The 20,138-nt window shown below is 38.4% G+C and overlaps 1 protein-coding gene across 1 annotated transcript in view; it reads right to left on the reverse strand.

Annotated features, from left to right (window-relative positions):
* Positions 1 to 266: 266 nt before the first annotated feature.
* Positions 267 to 20,138, reverse strand: part of LOC141571016 (uncharacterized) — a 40,761-nt gene continuing 20,889 nt past the window's right edge. The window contains exons 4-7 of the mRNA XM_074329497.2: positions 4,094 to 4,214; positions 3,449 to 3,908; positions 1,035 to 1,158; positions 267 to 893 (exon numbers count right to left, since the gene is read on the reverse strand). The gene's annotated coding sequence lies outside the window, so the exon portion shown is untranslated. The remainder of the gene's footprint in view (positions 894 to 1,034; positions 1,159 to 3,448; positions 3,909 to 4,093; positions 4,215 to 20,138) is intronic.

Consider the following 20,138-nt stretch of genomic DNA (forward strand, 5'->3'; position numbering starts at 1 on the left):
TTCGAGCACCAGGAGTTGCTTTGGGAAAGGCCGATAGCCAGACTCACCATAACATTAACTAATTCCAACCCAAGGAGTATCAAAGGCATTCCTTCAAGGAAAGATGTGATCTTTAGAGTCATTTCTTGGAACATTTGCTTTCATTGAGAGAGAGAGAGAGAGAGAGAGAGAGAGAGAGAGAGAGAGAGAGAGAATTTAAAAAGGATTCTGATATATTGCAAATTGATTTCCTCTTAAATATGACCCATAATCCACTTGGCCTGAGGTTGGTTTATTTAGTATGTTTATTTTCACTCCCCATGGTAGGTTTTTTAGTTTGCTTAAAAGGCAAAGGTCACACTTTAGCTTCTGCCCAGTTCATTACACATGAACAAATTCAGTGTTCTTTGAAGTGCTCTGGAGCCCTTGACGTGCCATCCGTTGAAGGGGCCAGCTTCCTGTGTGCTCCCTGTCAGCAGATGTTGTGGACATCTTGCTTGTAGGCTCCATTTTATTGTTTAATGAAGACAGTCAATGATGCCACGAAAATTAAAGGTTTTAAAAAATCCTTAGTGGGGCTTTGATGTAAACTAACGATCTTCTAAGTGTGTTCCACTCCTTTGCTCTTGCATTATTAATTTAACCATAAGTTACATGTTTTTAATGAAGTGTTGCCTCCATGCTAACTTCCTAAGCTTCAGTGCAGGATCTGGTGACATGGTGATCACTTTACAGCAGGTTCAAAGCACTGGTTGACAAAAGGGTCAGTAAATAGCATCATTGTATATCTTACATGAATCCAATACGTACTGAAAACCAGGTGGCTTGGTGTTTGGCTGTATCAGATGCCCGGTGTAATGATGCAAATACCCATGCTTATACGGCACTCTGAACGACAGGAATATTGATGACATCTTTAAGATACAGAAAACACATCAGCATAGGAGAGACGCTGCTTAGTGGTCAGTTCCCTCATTCACTGATATCAGTTTGTCATTCTTTCCATCCCCACATAACTGATTAAATCTATTTGAAAAAAGTTTCAACCTTCTTACCTTAGGTTGTGTTCATTTTGAAAAAAGGAAGGGTGAGTTGGGGGCAGGCTGTTGATAGCTGTTTGCTGCTGCTGAAGCCAGCCGGCTCCAAGGTTTTCTGGGATTTTTCCATCTGTGCTGCCATCTAGAGAGAAGAATTAGAAACACACAAACATAAACTGGAAGTCCCAAGATGGAGTAGAGGGAAAATGGATACTGTATACTGATTTGTACAAAACTGTAACAAACATCAGTGAGGTCTGGTGGTGATAATTCTATGTTTTTAACCCCCCGGCCCTCAATCCTTCCCAGATACAAAATAGGATTTGGATATCTGTTTATCGGTTTTTATGACAACATTCCAGGCATTGCTGGGGAGCCATTTCCTGGATTCAAACTGACCTCTTCTTACACAAGTAAAATTCAATTGTGTCAATGTCTGGGGCATCCAAAGTGGTGTCATTTTTCCATAGTTAAAACATTGCTGGAAATGCTCACGTTCTCAGTCTTGAAGAATTTATATATAAAATACAGTTTTTGTTTTGTTTCTTTCTTGTAATTTAACAAGGGGTCCTTTGAACACAGTGGGGCAGTTTCTTGAAGTCAGTGTGTTCCACAGAACCGACTAGTTTTGCAGGATATTTACAGGTAAAATATTGGTCAAACACATTTGGGGAATGCTAGGTAAAATAATTTTAAACAGTTTTCTTTAGTACAGTCAGGACTTCTGATAGCCTTTAATTCACCAATGCACACTGTGAACTTGCAAGAGATGAAAAGGCTGGGCAAAGTTTCCCAAACTTATTTGACCTTGAAACTCTTGGCTTTTCATAGAACTGGTGTTGTGTGGATCAAACTTCAGGAAATATTACAACAGGGAAGGAAAGCTGAGCTATGCACGCACAGCATGTGCAAACACACCAGTCCTCCCCTAATCTGCCCTATATCTTCTCTCTGTGTCTAAATATTTTTGAAGCTTTGGTTTGGTTTGAGTAAAGATTGAGGAATTTAACTACTTTTTTGTCCCCTAGCAGGAATGTTATAAGAATAGGATTTGTTTGATAATTACTACTTCAAGGTAAAACAAAATAATTTTACCTATAACTTAGGCTAGATTTTCTCTCTGAGCTTACACGTCAAATAGAACATAAGATGGTCTTTTCACTTAGCACCTACTTAGCATGCTCTAATTCTGTACAAGCTACCATTGGGTATGGAGAACAGGGAGAGCTGAGTTAAACATGACTCTTGCCTTTGTCAAACCATTAAATAGATGGAGAGATAGATTTAGACGCAATTTACTAAAAGATCCTGTTAGAAAACAAAATTCAACTGAGTGTATTTAAAGATCAAATTGGCTTTGTTCAATGATTCATGGATTGGGCAGCATCCTGTCTAGCAAATAGAGAGATGCTCTGAGGAGTTGTATGGAATGAAAGGGTTTTTTATAGGCAGAAAAGAAGGAGGGATATGGAAAACAGCAAATAGTTTCAGGCAGTCGTCTTCCTTTAGGGGGTGAGAGAAGTCTAACAGGCGGATTACCTCACTAGTGCTGACGAGAAAATTCCAGACTGATCAATTAAGATTACATTCCTGGGAGAGGCTGAAATTGCAATTAGGTTCGGTATTAAGTCTCAGTTTGCTGATGGGGGCCTTAGCACAAGTTACTCCATTTTGGGTCTGTTGTCTCTTTTTAAGCAATCCCTGATACAGATAAATAATGGTCATACCAGAACTTTTCATCATAACTGAAATAACAGGACTTTGTTTCTGTGGAATAAGGCCATGCTCACCCATGGAAGAAAATAGCTTTAAAGTAAAGCTGTTGTAGTAGCAGCCATAGTTAGAGGATTTCACTTTATTTTTTAAATTAAAATGGCAATGGTCATGAATATTTTTCTGTATTAATTCTAGAAAATGACATTCTTAGTGAAACTAAGTGAACAATATTAATGCTTCTCTTTTGATAATTTTTCTGCACTTTAGGAAAAGGAATATATAATTCATACTTTTGACTCAAGAAGTAATGTCTCTGTTTAGGTATTAATAAGGATAACGATAAAACATCACCCCTCAAATGGGATACACATTATTTTCATTTTATAGAAGCAACTGGGTTTCAGAGAAGCAAATCAGTTTATTTTATAGCCTGTAAATGGTGGGGTTGGGATTCAATTCCAGTCCTGTCTGGCACCAAATCCGTATTACTTATTTCCCTTATGGTAGGGCAGAGTAATTTTAGAAAATGTTTGTTTACTCCCTTATTTCTATAACCTAAAAATATGACTTGCCAAAGTGAAATAGGAAAAAGTTTACGTGAGAGTGAAGAGAATTATACACACACATACACGGGAGACGGGAAGATTTATGAGAGCACAGACCATGGGATCATATCTGTTCTCTTTACCATACTAAACCCAGGGCTTGGTACATACCTGGCATGTAGGTCCTCAGTAAAGATTTGCTCAATGAAGTACACACAAATGATAATGCTTGGAGATAGGTGGTGGGCACACATGAATACTTCAATATCCTATTGTCTTTTTTTTTTTTCTGCAGTAGAATTCAGTTATGCATTTGTTAAGTCTTCTCTCTTCATAAAATGATAGGAATCTGGTCAAATCGCAGTTTCCACATTTGCAAATGTATTTTCCAGTCAAATCTCAATAATTAATCACATTGTGAGTCAACTTATGGATGATTGAGAACCTTCCCCTGCATTGTTGTTTGATCACTCTCTAACAAATTAAGTCCCTGAAAATGGATAAAAGAAGTAGGTTTGAAAGAAAACTAGACTTGGGGATGGCCGGTTAGCTCAGTTGGTTAGAGCGTGGTGCTAATGACACCAAGGTTACGGGTTCGATCCCTGCATGGGCCACGGTGAGCTGCACCCTCCTTAAAAAAAAAAAAAAGAAAGAAAGAAAAAGAAAAAGAAAGAAAGAAAATTAGACTTGAAGGCAAAGACTAAATATTTTTTATGTATGTATTCTTAGCACCCTGTTTCATAATAGATGCATAGTACATATTAGAAAAGAAAGAAGGGAAGGGAAGAAAAAAGAGTTAGAAATCTTGGATTTTACCTTTCAGTTGGCTATGTGAACTTGGGCCAATCATTTCTCCTTTTTGTTCCTCAGTTTTCTTATCTGGAAACCAGAGATGTTGACCAAGTTGACCCCTAAGGTTCCTCCAGATTCTAACTGCCTGTGGAAGAGACTGGGGTCATTCTGGTATAAAGACCACGTTTCATTGTGTCCACTAGGGGGTGCTGTGGTACTAGTGCAATGGCTACCATCTTCCAATTTACCCAATTCTGTTTTGATATTTTTTCCGTAGTTTACTCCCCTGAAAAACATTGCTACTTTTAGCTTTCAAACTCAAATTTATACTACAAAGTATAAGATTTAATTTGGTAATGAAAGTTGAATAAACCTAGAAATAATTTAGCTCAATGACTCACATAGCTTAGTGAGGAAATTAGAATCATAGAGCTGTTGGCATAGTAAAGTTATGAGACATTAAGATTGTGCTTGGGTCAAAGGAGGGCCTTGAAACTCTTTTAAAGGAAAATAAAATGGAACTAATTCCATCTACCCTAACAACAAAAACATAAACTTAAGAAGTGTGCCAAATCTACGTTGAGACAACCATATAACTACTCAGGAGTAAAAAAGTCTTAAATAAAGAAATATATCATGTTCTGGATGAGAAGACTCAACATTGTAAAAATTTTAAATTATTCCCCAAATGTATTCATAAATGTAATACAATTCCAATCAAAATCCCAATGGGATATTCATGGAAGCACATGAGGGAGATCTTATACTCACTGAGAAAAATTAAGCTGAGGAGAGCCAAAAAAAACTTTTTAACCTTTTGAGGAGAAGAAAATTTGAACCAATCAAATTTAAAAATAAATGATAAAATGGCTGAAATAAAAACAGTATGATAGTGGCCACAAAATAAACGAACAGACAGATCAGTAAAACAGAACACCGAGTCTAGAAGCAAACGCAAGTGTGGTGGGCTGGATGTGTGTGCGTATGTATGTGAGTGTGTTTGAGTGAGAGAGAGAGAGAGAGAGTGTGTGTGTGTGTGTGTGTGTGTGTGTGTGTGTGTCGGTTACCTAGCATCCCAGCACTTTTCCCAGTGTAGAAGCTGAAGAAGCTCAGATCCTCTCTCTTAGATAGCAAGGCCATCAGCGTATCACTGAGGTTTGTTTAGGGGGATTTTGACATTGAATCCAGAAGGAGGGGATGCAAAGGTAAGGGTCCAGCAAGTTATTTAGAGATAGTGGTGATGTCAATAATGGAGGAGAAGAGAATGCCCGGCGGTGGCAGTGTCACTGGAACCATTCTGCTTAGACTCTTCCTGTGACATCTCTTGCCCAAGTTCTGGCAGCATTCTAACCAGAGTGTTCCTCCGGAGGTCCTTGGCTGAGTTTTCTGTTGTCAGCCTCTTTTGGCTCCTCTTACCTGAACCTGGTTTTTAACTTTCCCATAGATTGTGTGAGATAGCTGGTGTTCTTCCAACGAATTCCATTCTGTGTAAGCTACCTGGAGTTGGTTTCTAATGCTTGCAACTACTAATCTTGACTTGCACAGAAGCTGGTAATGAGGAGTTGGTTATAAAGAACAGACTCTTAGGGAAATCAGGAGACTTTAGTTATTCAAACTACTCATGATGTTTGAAGATAATAAAGACCCAATTAATGTTGAGAGGTGGACTGTTCGGAACCCATGAACTGTTACAGTGAAACAGCTAAAGAAATGAATGCCTGGGAACATTAGGGCTACAGTGGCAGTGAAGATAAGACTGTGGAAGACTTCACTGTTGTTGCCACAGAGCAGTAAGAACGGTATGAGGAATTCAAGAGCTGTGTGCTGAGGTTACCCGCTTCAGTTGAAGATATTAACATGTGGAAATTTCTAGATTCTCACTTTAAACAAGAACTGAAACCCAAACTGTGAATTTGTTAAAAACAAAACAAAAACTCTTATAGCCCTAGAAATTAGATAGCTATAAGCCAGTATTTGTACTTGCTGACTTGCAAATTAGTTGAATTCAACTCCTTACCAGGGGTCTTATATGACCATATGTTAAGGTGCTGGTCCAAAAGGAGTTACGTCTTTAAAATGAAAGTGTTATATAGGGGAGGATTTGGAGAAGTTAGAGAACTCCCATCCCAACTCCACTGAGCCTTCCTCGCCAGCTGAAGCAGTATCTCCTTCAGCTTATGAGGCACTTTTTCCTTTGTTTGAAGATACTGAAGCACCCTAGTTTGAAGGAGTTACCTTATAGGAGGAGGAAGCCAATGCCCTGCTCTTACCTTGCACTATCTTTAGATCTTTAATTAGAGTCATATTCTACTACGCTTCACGAGGTCAACTACAAAGTGAAATTCAGGAAGAGTTAGTTCAAGTATCAAAGAAATTGAAGAGCTGTGCCAATTATAAGAATGCTGAGTGTGGAAGAGGAGGACACAATTTTAGACTGAACTGATTCTGCAAATTAGGCTTACAAGAGATTCTAGATTAACTGTTTTAGCTTGAGAAGCTGGTGATAATTCTTTGTTGTGCTAAAGGTTGATTGAAATCTGGACACAATGGTGGTGACTCACGCAAAAGGAAGTTGATATGCAAATCTTATTGGTAACATATAAAAGAACAAATTAAAAATTTTCAGGAGACAGGAATGCTGGAGTGGATTTATCGTTTGTCACCTATCCACCCACCTCAAATGTAACTTTTAAAAAGGTCCAGAAGATGTTCTTCACTAAGACCTTGAGAATCAAATCTATAAGGAGAGGGTCAGTATATTTGAAAGTGCTTTGGACAATGTTCTCTGTAGACCAGGGATGATGGTGCAAGAGGCTAAAGTAGAACTTGGTTTATAGAGTTACAAGGGAATGGGGGGACCCCAGAGTGGCATGATCCAAGTAGCAGCATTTAACACTAGCATGTGGCTAACTTGAAAGGTAGTAGGATCAGTGTGAAAATCCGAATAGCCTCACCCATTGATTCATGGAGTCCCTATAATCAAAGTAGATGAGCCCAGTAAGGTCTTACTTGATTTATATATCAAACAAGCAAACAAACAAAAAACTTTCAGGTCTAAAAGAGAGGGACATTATCCAATTTCCAGATATGAATCAGTTCTCAGACATAGTTTAAGGAAGTTTGGGGACTCTTGAGGAAGTGCCTATTTGTATTTTTCTTCTGTCATGCAAAGGGATATGTAGCCATTTATTAGGATAACTGTGAATAATGCAACAGAAATAGTCTGGCTTTCACCTGGTAAGAACAACAGTACAACTTCACCTTCTTGCCGCAGGATTATATCACCTTTAAGGCTCAGGATAATGATTAAAGCTTGCTTATCTCCTCATTACAGGACATCACATAAATTAATAAAGAAATTAATTTCATATGTTTCTTTTTACTTCTTTCTTAACATGACTACTAGAAAATTTTCAATTACATGCATAGTTTGCTTTCTATTTCTCTCAATCAGTGCTGATTTAAGGAAACCAAATCAAACCGAGCAGAATTTGGCCAATGTTTCCTGTAGCTCATTAGAGTTGTCGGAACTACAAAGATGTCAGTTACTTCCCAGTCTATGAGGGGCTGAGATTTCACTTTTGGCAAAATCACAATTCACAAATTGGGATTTTGCAGTTTTCAAAAAATACTGGAATGGCAGTGAGCAAATCGGGATTGGGTCTAATTCTGTTTTTAACACATAACAAGTTACATTGATAGCACTTGATAATTTTGTTTTAGAAATCAAGTGGACAAAATGTGTTAGTTCCTCAGAAAAGGTATGGTGATGTGGACCTTCTGGTCAATGGCTTTGAACATAGAAATATTTACTTTGAAAATCTGAGCCTCGTATCACCTATCATGTTCTTTTCAATTTAATTTAAAATTGTAATTCCTTTACCTCTAAGGTGGAGGAAAGCAAAGTAGACAATGAGTTGATGGTATTCTTTCTGAGGTGTGATATACAAAATTTTCGGTTTGGCTATAATTATTATTTTAATTACATTCATTACGTCAAAGGTGTCTACCAGATCAATACATACCAGCATGACAAAACCAAAATAATGTTTTTCTTATCAGAGACCAAGTAGGAATCCTATTTCTAGAATTTAATGATTTCCTTGGCCTTCTAATTGTGGGGGAATTCCAATCAAGTACAAGCAACCTGCCAAGATACAATCATATTGTAGTTGTCTTTGAAATGATAGAGACTGAGGGCTACATGGACGCGTAGCACCCATACCTGCTAAAATGGACCATAAACATCAGTGGTGATGAGCAGTTAAATTAGTGTCTTCTCACATCTGTTCCTCCTCCTTCCCCTGTTTTGATGGTATCACCATATTCACCGTCCTTCTACATTTTCTCACTTTCATTCCCTGTGTCCAAGTGCTCATTAGGTAGTGTCAAGTCTAATTTTGAAATGTCTCTTGAAGCCTTCTGTCTCTCAACCATTTTCAGGATAACTTTCCTACGTAGGTGAGTCCTTTATCAATTAGATCTTGGATACCTGAAATAGCCTGTGAGTGAGTGATTAGGTCTCCAGAATGAGGACCTATTAAACTGTTTCCAACTTTTTTCCCATTTAAAGTTACACATTGCCACCAGAGTTACCTATCCAAATATCCTAAAGATCCAAACATATCAGTTCTCTGCTTGAAAACTTTCCAGCTTGATCCCCTCTATCTACAAGATAACATCCAAACTCCTTAACATGACATTTAAGACCCTGTATGTTCTAATCTCAATTTACCTTTCCAGATTTATGTTCTGCCTTCTCCCACAACGTACCAGACTATGAATATCTAAGTTTAAAAAAAATCACGTCATCTAAAATCCATTAACATTCTGAATTTCTTTTTTATTGCTAATAGTGGGGGAACTGAGAGGATTTGTGTATGATACAATAAAATAGACATTAATCAAATATAAATCTATTACTTATGGGAAATGTATTATATGCATTTCCTTTTGTCAGTGAAGTGGAAATTCTTTTGATAGCAAGTGACAGAAATCTAATTTGAATTACCTTTGGCATAGAAATTATTGGCTTGTGGATTCCAGGGAAGAGTTAAAAAAACAGCCTAAGAGATGGGCAGGGCTGCAGTTGGGCCGCAGAACAACTTCAGAAACACCACTGCCATCAAAATTCCCTTTGACAGTTGACTAGGCTCCTGTCTGCACACCAGCTTTATCTGCTCTCACTGCAGACAGGATTTCCCCACAAAGCAGAAAACATGGACACAGACAGCATTTTGGGTCAGTGTCCTTTAATAGCTATGTTCTTACTCTCTTTCTTAATTCCAGTTTGAAAAATCCAGAGGAAAGCCTCTGATTGTACCAGCTATGCCAGGTACCTATCCTTGGATCCATCAGGTGTGATGGGGGCGGGGAGGGGTGTCATGTAAGCACAGGACAGTTCTGCCTATAGCTGTGTGGGTGGTAGCGGGTGAGGAGGATACCAGTTCTTAGGAAAGAGGTGTTAGGGAAGGCAGCATCACTGACATCCACTATAGTAATTCTTAAGTAACTTTAGTGATATTAAATCAAAACAGCTGAAAATAGTATAGTTAATTATATTTAATTTCAATTATAATTAATTGATCCAGGCCTACTAACACTATAGCTGGCTCCACAATAGACTTTTAGACCTGCTTGCCTAACAAATTTGCACTCACAATTTGCTATTTTATCTAAGAATTTCTTGTTTTGTTTTGTTTTGGGTATCTAATCATATTGGTTCCAAATACTGTTAATTTTACTTCCTAAGAGTCATAACTCACATTTCTGTTTTGTTGTTTATTTTATTAATCAGAAGTTCCAAAGCCATGTAATAGTCATTTGTGTTACTGTAAAATTTTCAGCTATATGTATAAATAAAGCCTAATAAGGTAAAGAAGCTGGAAAAGGGCAGCTCAATAGAGTGTATAGGTTCCTGTTGGGTCTGGAAGGGAACTCAAAGATTTTAAGACTTGTAATAAGCCAATATGCAAAGTACAGCATTCCCAGTTTTTAAAAAATTGGAACAGTTTTATATGGGTCAGTGAACTGAGATAATACCCTCCCTCAATCTCTCCACACTCCAACAACTAAAGAGTTAGATCATAGCACAGTAGGGGGCTGATTGGCTCCAACTGATTGTTTAATATTTTGAGCAGCAGTGATATTAAAGCATAATAATTTGACTGTGGGATTTGCAACTTGACCCCTAGTGGGACATAATCTCAAGGAAAGAAAAAAAAAAAAAAAAAACAGCAAAAAAAATCGTACATTATCTTTATTGACCAAATTGTCAGTAAAAATTCTGAAATATTATAGTATTCTAAAAGGAAGGACCTAGATTTTTAGCAAAAAGAAAATAAAAACTATAAAATCAAAGAAGTAAAACTCTATATTCCTAAATTTGAAGTGAAAATATCAGTATGACCTCATAGTGCATTTTTCTCGTTAAAAAGGGGCATTTCCTAGTTTTGTGCACTAAAAAAGCTCAGAAACAGTGAACAACCTCATAGAAATAAATACTACAACTACCCAGATTGTGGTCTCCAGGGCTTCTTAGGGAAATGGTTGATTTGAGATCTGGGGCAAGAAATGTATAAAACGAGCCTGAACATCTCGTCATACCAAAAAGTGAGGAAGCTTGATAAGACATGTCAAAAATGACATATCAAAGGACATGCCAACCTGAGGAGGTTCCTAAATTTGAGCATCAATAAGAATAACTGCAATTGATCAAACACATCAAATATGTTAAAATCCATGAGATTATAATGATACTTTTTAAATAATTTCATTGCTCACCTTTAGAAGACGTTAGTGAGCCAACTTATTCTGAAAACTGGTCAATAAAGGGAAAGAAACAAGCATTTAGCTTGTCTTTTATGAGCTGTAACTCATAGTGATTAAATACTTGAGGTCAAGGATATTATAGAAATAGATATTATAGAAATAGTCTAGCTAATAAACGATGAAGAAAAAAATATAATTAGAATATTACCTTTTTGTAAACACCGATGGCAATAATGGAACTAGGCAATTATCAAGGACTGTAAACATAAAAAGAATGACAACTGGACATCACTCTCCCGATAGAAGTACTTATTACCCTTTATAAAGTGTTCTTGACATCCCCCCCCCCCCCCCACCAAATCAAACCAAAATCAGATCAAACCTCTAGCCCTAACTAGAAGTTTACAGGTGGTGAAGGGAACAGAGACACATGTTAATTGCTGCCACAGGAATGCAACCAAATCCAGATGTGGGAAACTCTTTAGGATGAACAATCCAGTTTCTTCCAACAATTATGTTGCAAGGAAAACAAAGATGAGAAAAGGGAGATGAGAAAAGCATAAGTTAAAAGAGACTTAAAGGACATATAAGCCAAATACAATGTGAAGACTTTGGGTTCTGATTTAAACAAACCAATTGTCAAAAAAAAAAAAAAAATCGGAAAATTAAACACTGGATATTTATGACATTAATGAATTATTTTTAACATTTTAGGTGTGTTAATGGTATCGAGTCATTTTCATAAATCTTTCCCTTTAGTGATAAATACTGAAATATTTGCATATCAAACACTATACCTAGACTGCTTCACAGGAATCCAGCGGGGGCAGAGGTGCAGAGGAAAGTCAGTGGAGAAGAGATGCGACAAGAGTGGCCACGAGGCGCTGACTGCTGTGGCTGGGGGACGGGTCACTGTGCTAGTCTCTCTACTCTCCTGCAAGTTTGTAATTCTCCGTAATAAAAAGTCAACAAAAAAGTTAAATTAAAAAAAAGGTTAAATTTAATATTGTCCCTGGAGGTTACACAATTAAAGTCCTCAGTTTTACAAAGGGAAAAAACTGAGATCTAAAGAATTAGGAAAAAGTAAGGACTTTGGACTCTCACTATAGTATAAGCTGTTTGACCTGAGGCAGGTAACTATACTTCTCTGAACCTCAATTTAGTAATCTGTGTAATAAAGCTAATAACTCTTGTCATGTAGAATTTTCTGAGAATTAAAGGAAATCATACATGCAAAGTGCCTAGCAGTGAGCGGGGTAGATGCTCATAAGTGGCAATTGTCACTATCATACAACACCTAAGATCACAGTTTTAAGTGCATAACCAGCTCTAGAGCACAGGTTTCCTGATGAGTAGTTATGTAATGTTTCATTTTTCTGCAGTTCTGTAATATTTTCTTTTTTGAGTAAGAGACTTTTTAATAAATTCCAGTTGTACTTAAGAAAAAAAGAGAAACACCTGAATGGAAATTAACTGGCAATTGGCAAAAAGAGATTTTATCTGAAAAAGATTTATTTTCTTAGATTGCATATGTCTTTGATAATGGCAAAATATCTAGTTTCTCACCTGACAGTTATGGCCTGATTTAATCCTCCCCCAAGTCCACACATGATTCCATTAAATAAAACAACGTTCCTTTAGGAGGCTTTTTAAAATCTGTAACATGAGGCGCCAGCTGCAACACAACTAACTACCTATGGTAATCGGACCTTTCCAGGATGTCACCCTGCTAGATAGGAGCAGAAATGGGATTAGAACCTAAATTTCCAGGTCTCTATGTTTGGTTTCAGTGAATACACCATTTTCAGATGTTTAAACATTAGGGAGGATCTCTCCCACTACAGTGCATATAACGCACTTCTAAGGATCAAAAATAAGGCCTGTTCAATTTACCAGCATGTGGACAATTTCTTCTCCTTCTCCAAGATATCAAATACCCCTGGCATTTTAAACTTCTTATGATCTGATCTGAGGAAGAGCTCTAAAGCTATAAACATGTACCATACCATAACCAAGTATACGTATTTATTACTTGGTTTGTTCTAAATTTCTATAAGCTTCTTCTTTCATCTTCCCCTTTAATTTTAGAAGCCTTTCATAGGAAAGGCAAAGAGGACAGGATGTCTTTATTCTCTGTACTTCTTCATGGAAGAAAGGGAGAATATATGATGAAATCAATGAATGGAACTGATAAGACTAAAGGACTTTGCCGTGGTCACGCTGGTACTATACCAATAAAAAAATCAATGTAATTTAATAAACACTTACCATTATAGTAGGTGCTGAGATACAAAGATGATTCAGACAATATATCAATTCAGTGTACCTACCCTCAGGAGAATAGATTTTGGTAGGTTACATAGGTAAAAAAACAATTATAATATTATAAAAAGCCAGAATATAACCAGTGAAGAGGGATAAAAATGAAACGCTTTGGCAAGAGAAGCTCTGACAAGAACAGGCAGGCTTTCAGAGAGAAAGAAGAGTGGGACTGGGACCCTGAGGGATCTTACTTCAGCTGACTGAGAACCAGAATTCAAGACTTGTCACTCAAAACTGTTGGTGGTTTCAGTATAGAAAGGAAATGGGAAAGGATATGATGTGTTCTGAGAACACCAGTGTGGCTGCAACTGCCAGCTACAGCTCCCCCTAAGAGTTTCTTCTCGCCCTTTGGAAACAAAATGTAAAAGCACGAAGGATAAAGATAATCAAACCAAATCCAAGTTAACAGAATAACAATACAGGGGATACAATAAGAACAGGACAGTTTCTCTCTGCTCCAGAACACAAGTGTGGCCATTCATTCAATAAATATTGAGTGAGAATCCCCTTGTGTTGAGCACTGTGACAGAGGCTGGGGAAAGGGCAGTGGACAAGAGAGCCGACATGTTCTCTGACTTCACTAAGTTCCTATTCTGACGAGGGAGACAGTCTTTAAACAACTAACTATGTAACTACAACCAAAATAAGCATTGTTTCAGGAAAAGTGCGCGATGCCAGGGAAACTTCTGACGGGGACCCTCCCTTAGTCTGGCATATTAGGATAATTGTCCTTGAACAAGTGACATTTGAGCTGAGCTCTGAAGGAAAAGTAGGGGAGCAGAGGCTGGGGCTTGGGTGGAGGGCAGGGGGAAAGGCTGGTGGTAGCGCCAGTGTGGGAGGCCCCCAAAGAGGGAGAAGGCTAAGTAGACGGGCGAAAGCCTCTTTGCGCCTGGCCTTGTGGGCCCCATGCATGATTTGGGTCATTACCCCTGCACCCCAGGAAGCAACACATTTTTGAAAGGTTATTCTGAGTACAGAATAGAGAAAGGATCAAAGTGAGATAAACAGGGGTGTGGAAAGGCCAGTCAGCAAGCTCGTGAGGCCGGCCTAGAGTCCAGGCAAATAAATGAGGGTGACTTGGACTGGGGTGGAGACAGTGGAGAGAATCCAGAAAGGTTGGGAGGAGAGCACGATCTGAAGAGAGAGAGTGTGGTGGACAACGCCAGTGTGTGTGCGGGCGCGTGTATCCCACCGCAGTGAGAGCAGTCATCTACCTCTATAAGCAGCGACCAGATTTTACATGAACAATTCTACTCTTTTCCTTCATGACAGAAGCCCCACAACTCCCACACCAGGCCCAAGGTTGCACTAGAACTTCAAGCCTCAGTCATTCTTCTCCTAATCCCCACATACAGAAACTGTGCAAGACGCGGCTTGTGGGGTCACACCCTAAGCTTTCTCACTCCTTTCCCAGAATCTTGTGCTCAGCTTTTAACAGACAACAGGCAAAAGTGGTAGGAAGTGATAAGAGGAAAGAGGAAATCTATAACCAGCCAATGAAAACAAAGATGAGTAAATATGGGTTAACTGTACTGGGTTAAATATTGGTACAAGTTCCCCAGGCCTTCCTGTTCTGGGTGGAGATGAAAGCACTCTTCAGAGTGAATGCTAGCTGCAGTCGTCTTTAAGCCCACTCTTATCTGCTGGAACAATATCTAGGACCTGGGCTTGGACCTTGCAGTCACTTAATATTTGTTGAATTGAAGCATCCGTACAGCAAAGTGTAAGACAGGGCTGTCCCAAGATCCTGAGGGCTATATATTCTCAGCACAATTTAGAGTGTCCAATTCCTATCGTTTCATTATAGAAGGAAGTAGGGAACACATGAGAGCTTGGTTACTGATGTGGAAACAGGAACCTTGTGGCATATGAAGTAAGCTCTGGGCCAGGAGTTCTAGTAATAACTAGTTGACCCTTGACAAGTGTGTCTTCGTTTTCTCAGTTTTGAAGCAAAGGTATTATATAACATGGGCTTGAAGTAAAATTTTTAGTCTAAGGTAGTATGCAAAGCAAGGCCCCAAACCTTACATCGATTCGAATGAAGAAAGAAAACAAAGCAAACCAATTATCGAAGGCAACTAGGGAGACTTCTCTGCTACATACATTTCAATCTTAAACTGAGACAGGATCCAAATGCAGATTCCTCTCTCTTGGCTACTGACTAGGAAGTGATTCCTATCACCTGTTTTCATTCATCCCAACAACTATTACTGTCTAAAACAAGTATTCTTTCTTCACTAAAGCCCTGTTTCCCAACAACTTTCCTCACAACACAGGAAACCCAGCAGCTTTGCCAAGGACTTCGGTTTATCTAAGTTGCAACCTTAGCCTCTTAGGGCCCTTACCCAGGGTGGCCAAGCCTCAGGCCTTCTTTCCGGGCTCCTTAGTTTTTTATAACCAATGGAAAAACTTATATTTTTAACTATGGAAATGTATACAATTTTATAACTTCTAATGCATTCTATTCTTTCCATGTGGCAATGAGGGTAGGTATAGTGAGGTTGGCCAGGAATATCCATGCATACCTGCTAATGCAAAGAGTGGCCTCTATAGTCAGTAAAGCTCACTGGATTTTGGTTTACAAGAAACAGGTAACTGAGGCCCTGGCAAACTTAACATTCTAGAGAGGGTGGGGGCAATGGTGGGACCCCTTTAACGTTTCCATCAGGATAGAAGTTAAGAGTCAGTGGTAACATCTCATCATAATCTTATCTGAAGCACCGATGGGCAAGCTTTTCCCCATTTTTCTTTTTCTTTCTTTTTCTTTTTTTTTTTTTTTCCTTCCTTCCTTCCTTCCTTCCTTCCTTCCTTCCTTCCTTCCTTCCTTCCTTCCTTCCTTCCTTCCTTCCTTCCTTCCCTCCTTTCTTTTAAATAGAAACTCATATGAGAGGAATCAGCAAGCATAGTCCTCAAAGAGGAATTTTTGACAAAGAGATTTTAGATAAAAACAGAATTATCAAAAACCAAATTTTCAACAACGGGCCTTTAGACATTGTATAATTCACCTTCTTCATAACAGATAAGGTTTTAAGCTGCTTCTTGAAAGGGCCATAGAGGTCTTGCCAAAGAACAACAGACAACAGTCATTGTCTCCTAGTTCCTTTGGTCAGAAAAAACTGTGATTTCAGGAGACCTTTGGTCACAGATCCTTTCAAGGAATCCTGTAAATGAGGGTTGATATAGAAACATGAAAAATTCTCAGTAGACACAAATTTAAGGAAATGAAAAGCATTAAGTTGGCTTTATCTGGATCACTTCGAGAGGTAGGGTCAGGTGTGAATCTAACTATACTGGTTTGCCCTCTGTTTCTCCAACAGGTTTTCCATGGCAATTCTGTAGATTTTCTGGTTTGTCAATAGTAACTGCCTTTGACTTGGCAACTAATGTAAGTACACTAGACATGAGATTCTAAAGACATAATCACCCTGCTTGGAGGAAGTTTCCTTGTCAGCGTCAGAATAGTGTATTTGGCATCCAACCACCTTCCACAAAGAATCATCTACAACTGCAACGATATGGTATCCATTAGCCATATGCGGCTATTTAAATTTAGTGAAAATTAAATAAAAATTAAAAATTCAGTTTCTGAATTTCAAGTGCTCAATAACCACACGGGGCTGTTGGCTGTCTATTGAGTGGGGCAGTTTAGAGTATTTCCATCATTACAGAAGTTCTATGGGACAGCACTCATCTAGAAGAACCACTTTTTTGTAAATATATCAATTACTGATTCAATTAGTAATTCATCTAAATCAAGACACACTTCCTAAATTCTTTTAGCCTCTACAAAAACAGAAGGAAAAAAGCAAACAATCTCCTCTACGTCTCTTGAAATAATTCTTTGATATTACATTTCTTTTAGGGCTTGTAGTAATTTGGATGGTCTTTCTGTAAATTGTTAAAAAGTTAAAACTATATTCAAAGGTAGCTCAAAGTGAGGGACAGGGGAAGAAGAGGTCCTTATGAAATTTGGGGAATGATCCATATTAGAGACAGGACGTTGTTCCAGAATTTGGAAGGCTCTTGGACAAAGGCCCCTCATAGTTGGTGTGAATTCAGGGATCGAGGAAAGTCCTTTTGTCTTGACTCTAAATAAACCTTTCTCCACCTACTCATTGATATAGGAAATTCCTTCAATAGGGAGGAAAACCTTTTGTTAAACAATTACATATAAAAAAATTTAGTACAAATATTCTTGGAGAAACACATTAAGCGATAAATGATTCATATCTACCACTTTCCAATGGGTTTTCATAGGAAATGGAAGTTCAAAACGCTGGATTTCTAGATTAAAGTGGAACTGGTTGAGGAGAGAAGGATCAGGAGAAAGGTTTGGAGTAAGGATAGGTCAGCCTGGGTATGTTTTAAGGTGTTTTTCTGCATCCAGCAGCACCAACAAAAAAATCTATGAAATCACACAAAAGTTACACTCTGTGAGTTTCTTCCAGAGAGGAAATATGGAAAATTTGAATCTTTCAACAACTATTTGATGCACTGTTCCTTTCCCCTCTTCTCCTTTTCTGAACAACTACCCTCATCATACCGGTTTCCTTATGCTGCTAATCAAAATAAAAAAATTCAAAAACATCTGCTTTGCTACTTTTCAGTTATGCCCAGATATTAACAACTAAATGCCCAAGAATCTGTGTCAACTTGCTCACTGACATTTTTCTATTTAATAGAAATATATATTATAAAATATATTTTATATGTAGATTATATATTATATTATATGTTACATAATATATACATATAAAATATGTATTATAAAAATATACACATTTTCCTCAAGGGATTTAATAGAAGAAAAATATTTTATTTAGAGTGTTAAAAAAAAGCCGCCATAAGCATTTTTCTGCAAAGTTGGGTCTCATGCAAAACAGTTGCCTCTGCACATTTGAATTTTAAGATGGAAGTCCAGGATTTAACCAGCCACAAACATGCATGCACAGGGTTTGGAATTGAGAAACAGTTATTTTCTTTTTTAAAATTTGATAGTTTGGGGTTTTCTTTACATTTAAAGCAGATTTTAAGGGTAAAGAGGGATATGAGGCAATGTCAGTGAGACTAGGAGAGTACTGTACATGTAGTATGGTGAATACAGCAGATGAGGGTATGAAAAAACTTAGAAGATAGCATTGATGCCTCAAGGCCTGGCTCAATCATCTTGACCTTGCTATAATCTCCTGCAGGACTGGATCCAGACAAGCTTGTGAAGGAAGTGAGCCTTGTTTTTGCAGTTCTCCTGGTGCTAATTCCCTCTGCGTAACCTTAAATCCTTCCTAGGCCCCTTACGCAATTTCCTAATCACTCCTAAGGGTTGTTCTCTACCCTATCAGCAGTTCTCTACCCACTCCATGCACTAAAAGCGTCCCAGGCCTTTTCTCCTCTTCCATCTTGGTTTCATTGCCGGAGAACTCTGTCCTGGTGCCTAGTGGTGTCATTGTGTTACTCTGACGGTACACCAGGTCGCCGTATTTATTATCTTTTTGCCCTTATTTGTGAGGAAATTGAGATAGCTCTCTGATATCTTTTAACTCTGTCTGTGTGCCAGCAACTTGGTATGTGAAATCTTGACCTCTTCCCTTTAGGTGCTAACTTCCAAGTCTGAACACCTCCATGTGGTAAAACTGGAACCATCTTGAAAATCAACATGTCTGAAACTGAACTTAGTTTCCCCCAAAACTTGCTCTTCATTTTGTGCTCTGTCAATTCATTTCTTAGTAGACCAGGCTTGATATGTACTCAACTTTATATAGCAAAGCCTAGTTTAAATTTTGCCCGTACCCTCAGATATCTTCAATTCCCTCAAGCAGAGTAGATCCCTCTCCGACTGTGACCTCTGTACCCTGACCGCCCTTTGTTTACATCTATAGGAGAGCAAACCACCTTATATCTACGGCTGATCATTTCTGAGGCTATAAATCTTCACCTAACTTTTACCTGCCCTGGCATTAGAGGTGGTGGGTGGGGTGGGGTGTCACTAACTATGGGAACTAAAGCATGTGCCTCAAGTTTAACTAGGTCCTCATTTTGTCCTTAGTTAGCTCTTTCTGATTCTTCCCTGTAGCTGTTTCAATTGTTAGTTCCCGTTCCGCACAGACCCTTACCTTTCTACTTCCTTGGCTCACACTCAGGAAATAGCATTGCCTCCTACTTCATTCTAAAAAATTGAGAACTCTAAGGAAGAACTTCTGTCCTAGAAAGTACTCATTAGGCAAGAGATCGTTTCTCACCTGGCTTGCTTCCTGACTTCACTATACAACAAACTACTCACTCTCTTATACAGCAATTTCCTTCTTTCTTTTTTCTTTTTTCTCTTTCTTTCTTTCTTTCTTTCTTTCTTTCTTTCTTTCTTTCTTTCTTTCTTTCTTTCTTTCTTTCTTTCTTTCTTTCTTTCTTTCTTTCTTTTTCTTCCTTCCTTCCTTCCTTCCTTCCTTCCTTTTCTTTCTTTCTCTCTCTCTCTCTCTCTCTCTCTCTCTCTTTCTCTCTCTTCTCTTCTTTTTTCTTTCTCTTTGCTTTGTTTTTTTAAGGAGGGTGCAGCTCACAGTGGGTGTTATTCCGGGATCAAACTGGCAACCGTGCTGCTATTAACACCGTGCTCTATAACCAACTGAGCTAACCTGCCACCCCTAATACGGCAATTTCTTTATCTGTAAAATTGGGATGACACGAGTGCCTACCCTAAAGGGTTACTGTAAGGATTAAATGAGACAACCTATGCAAACCACTTAGCACAGTGCATGGCACAGAGTAGGTCCTCAATATTAATTAATGTTGCTATTAACAACTTTCTCCCTCTCTAAGCCTGTCTTTGTTTCCTGCCCAGTAGAAAAGGCTGCCCTCTTTCTGTCTGTAGCTAATTCTAATTCAGCTGAGATTTATCCCCTCCTCCCTGTCTTCTCAGCTATCCAGCCTCACCCCAATTCTCCTGTATCTTAATCTTTCCTTGTTACTTCATTCTTTTCCCTCAGTG

The sequence above is a fragment of the Rhinolophus sinicus genome, chromosome 17 (assembly GCF_057876585.1).
Source record: "Rhinolophus sinicus isolate RSI-liver-muscle chromosome 17, RSI-T2T, whole genome shotgun sequence".
NCBI classification, from domain to species: domain Eukaryota; kingdom Metazoa; phylum Chordata; class Mammalia; order Chiroptera; family Rhinolophidae; genus Rhinolophus; species Rhinolophus sinicus.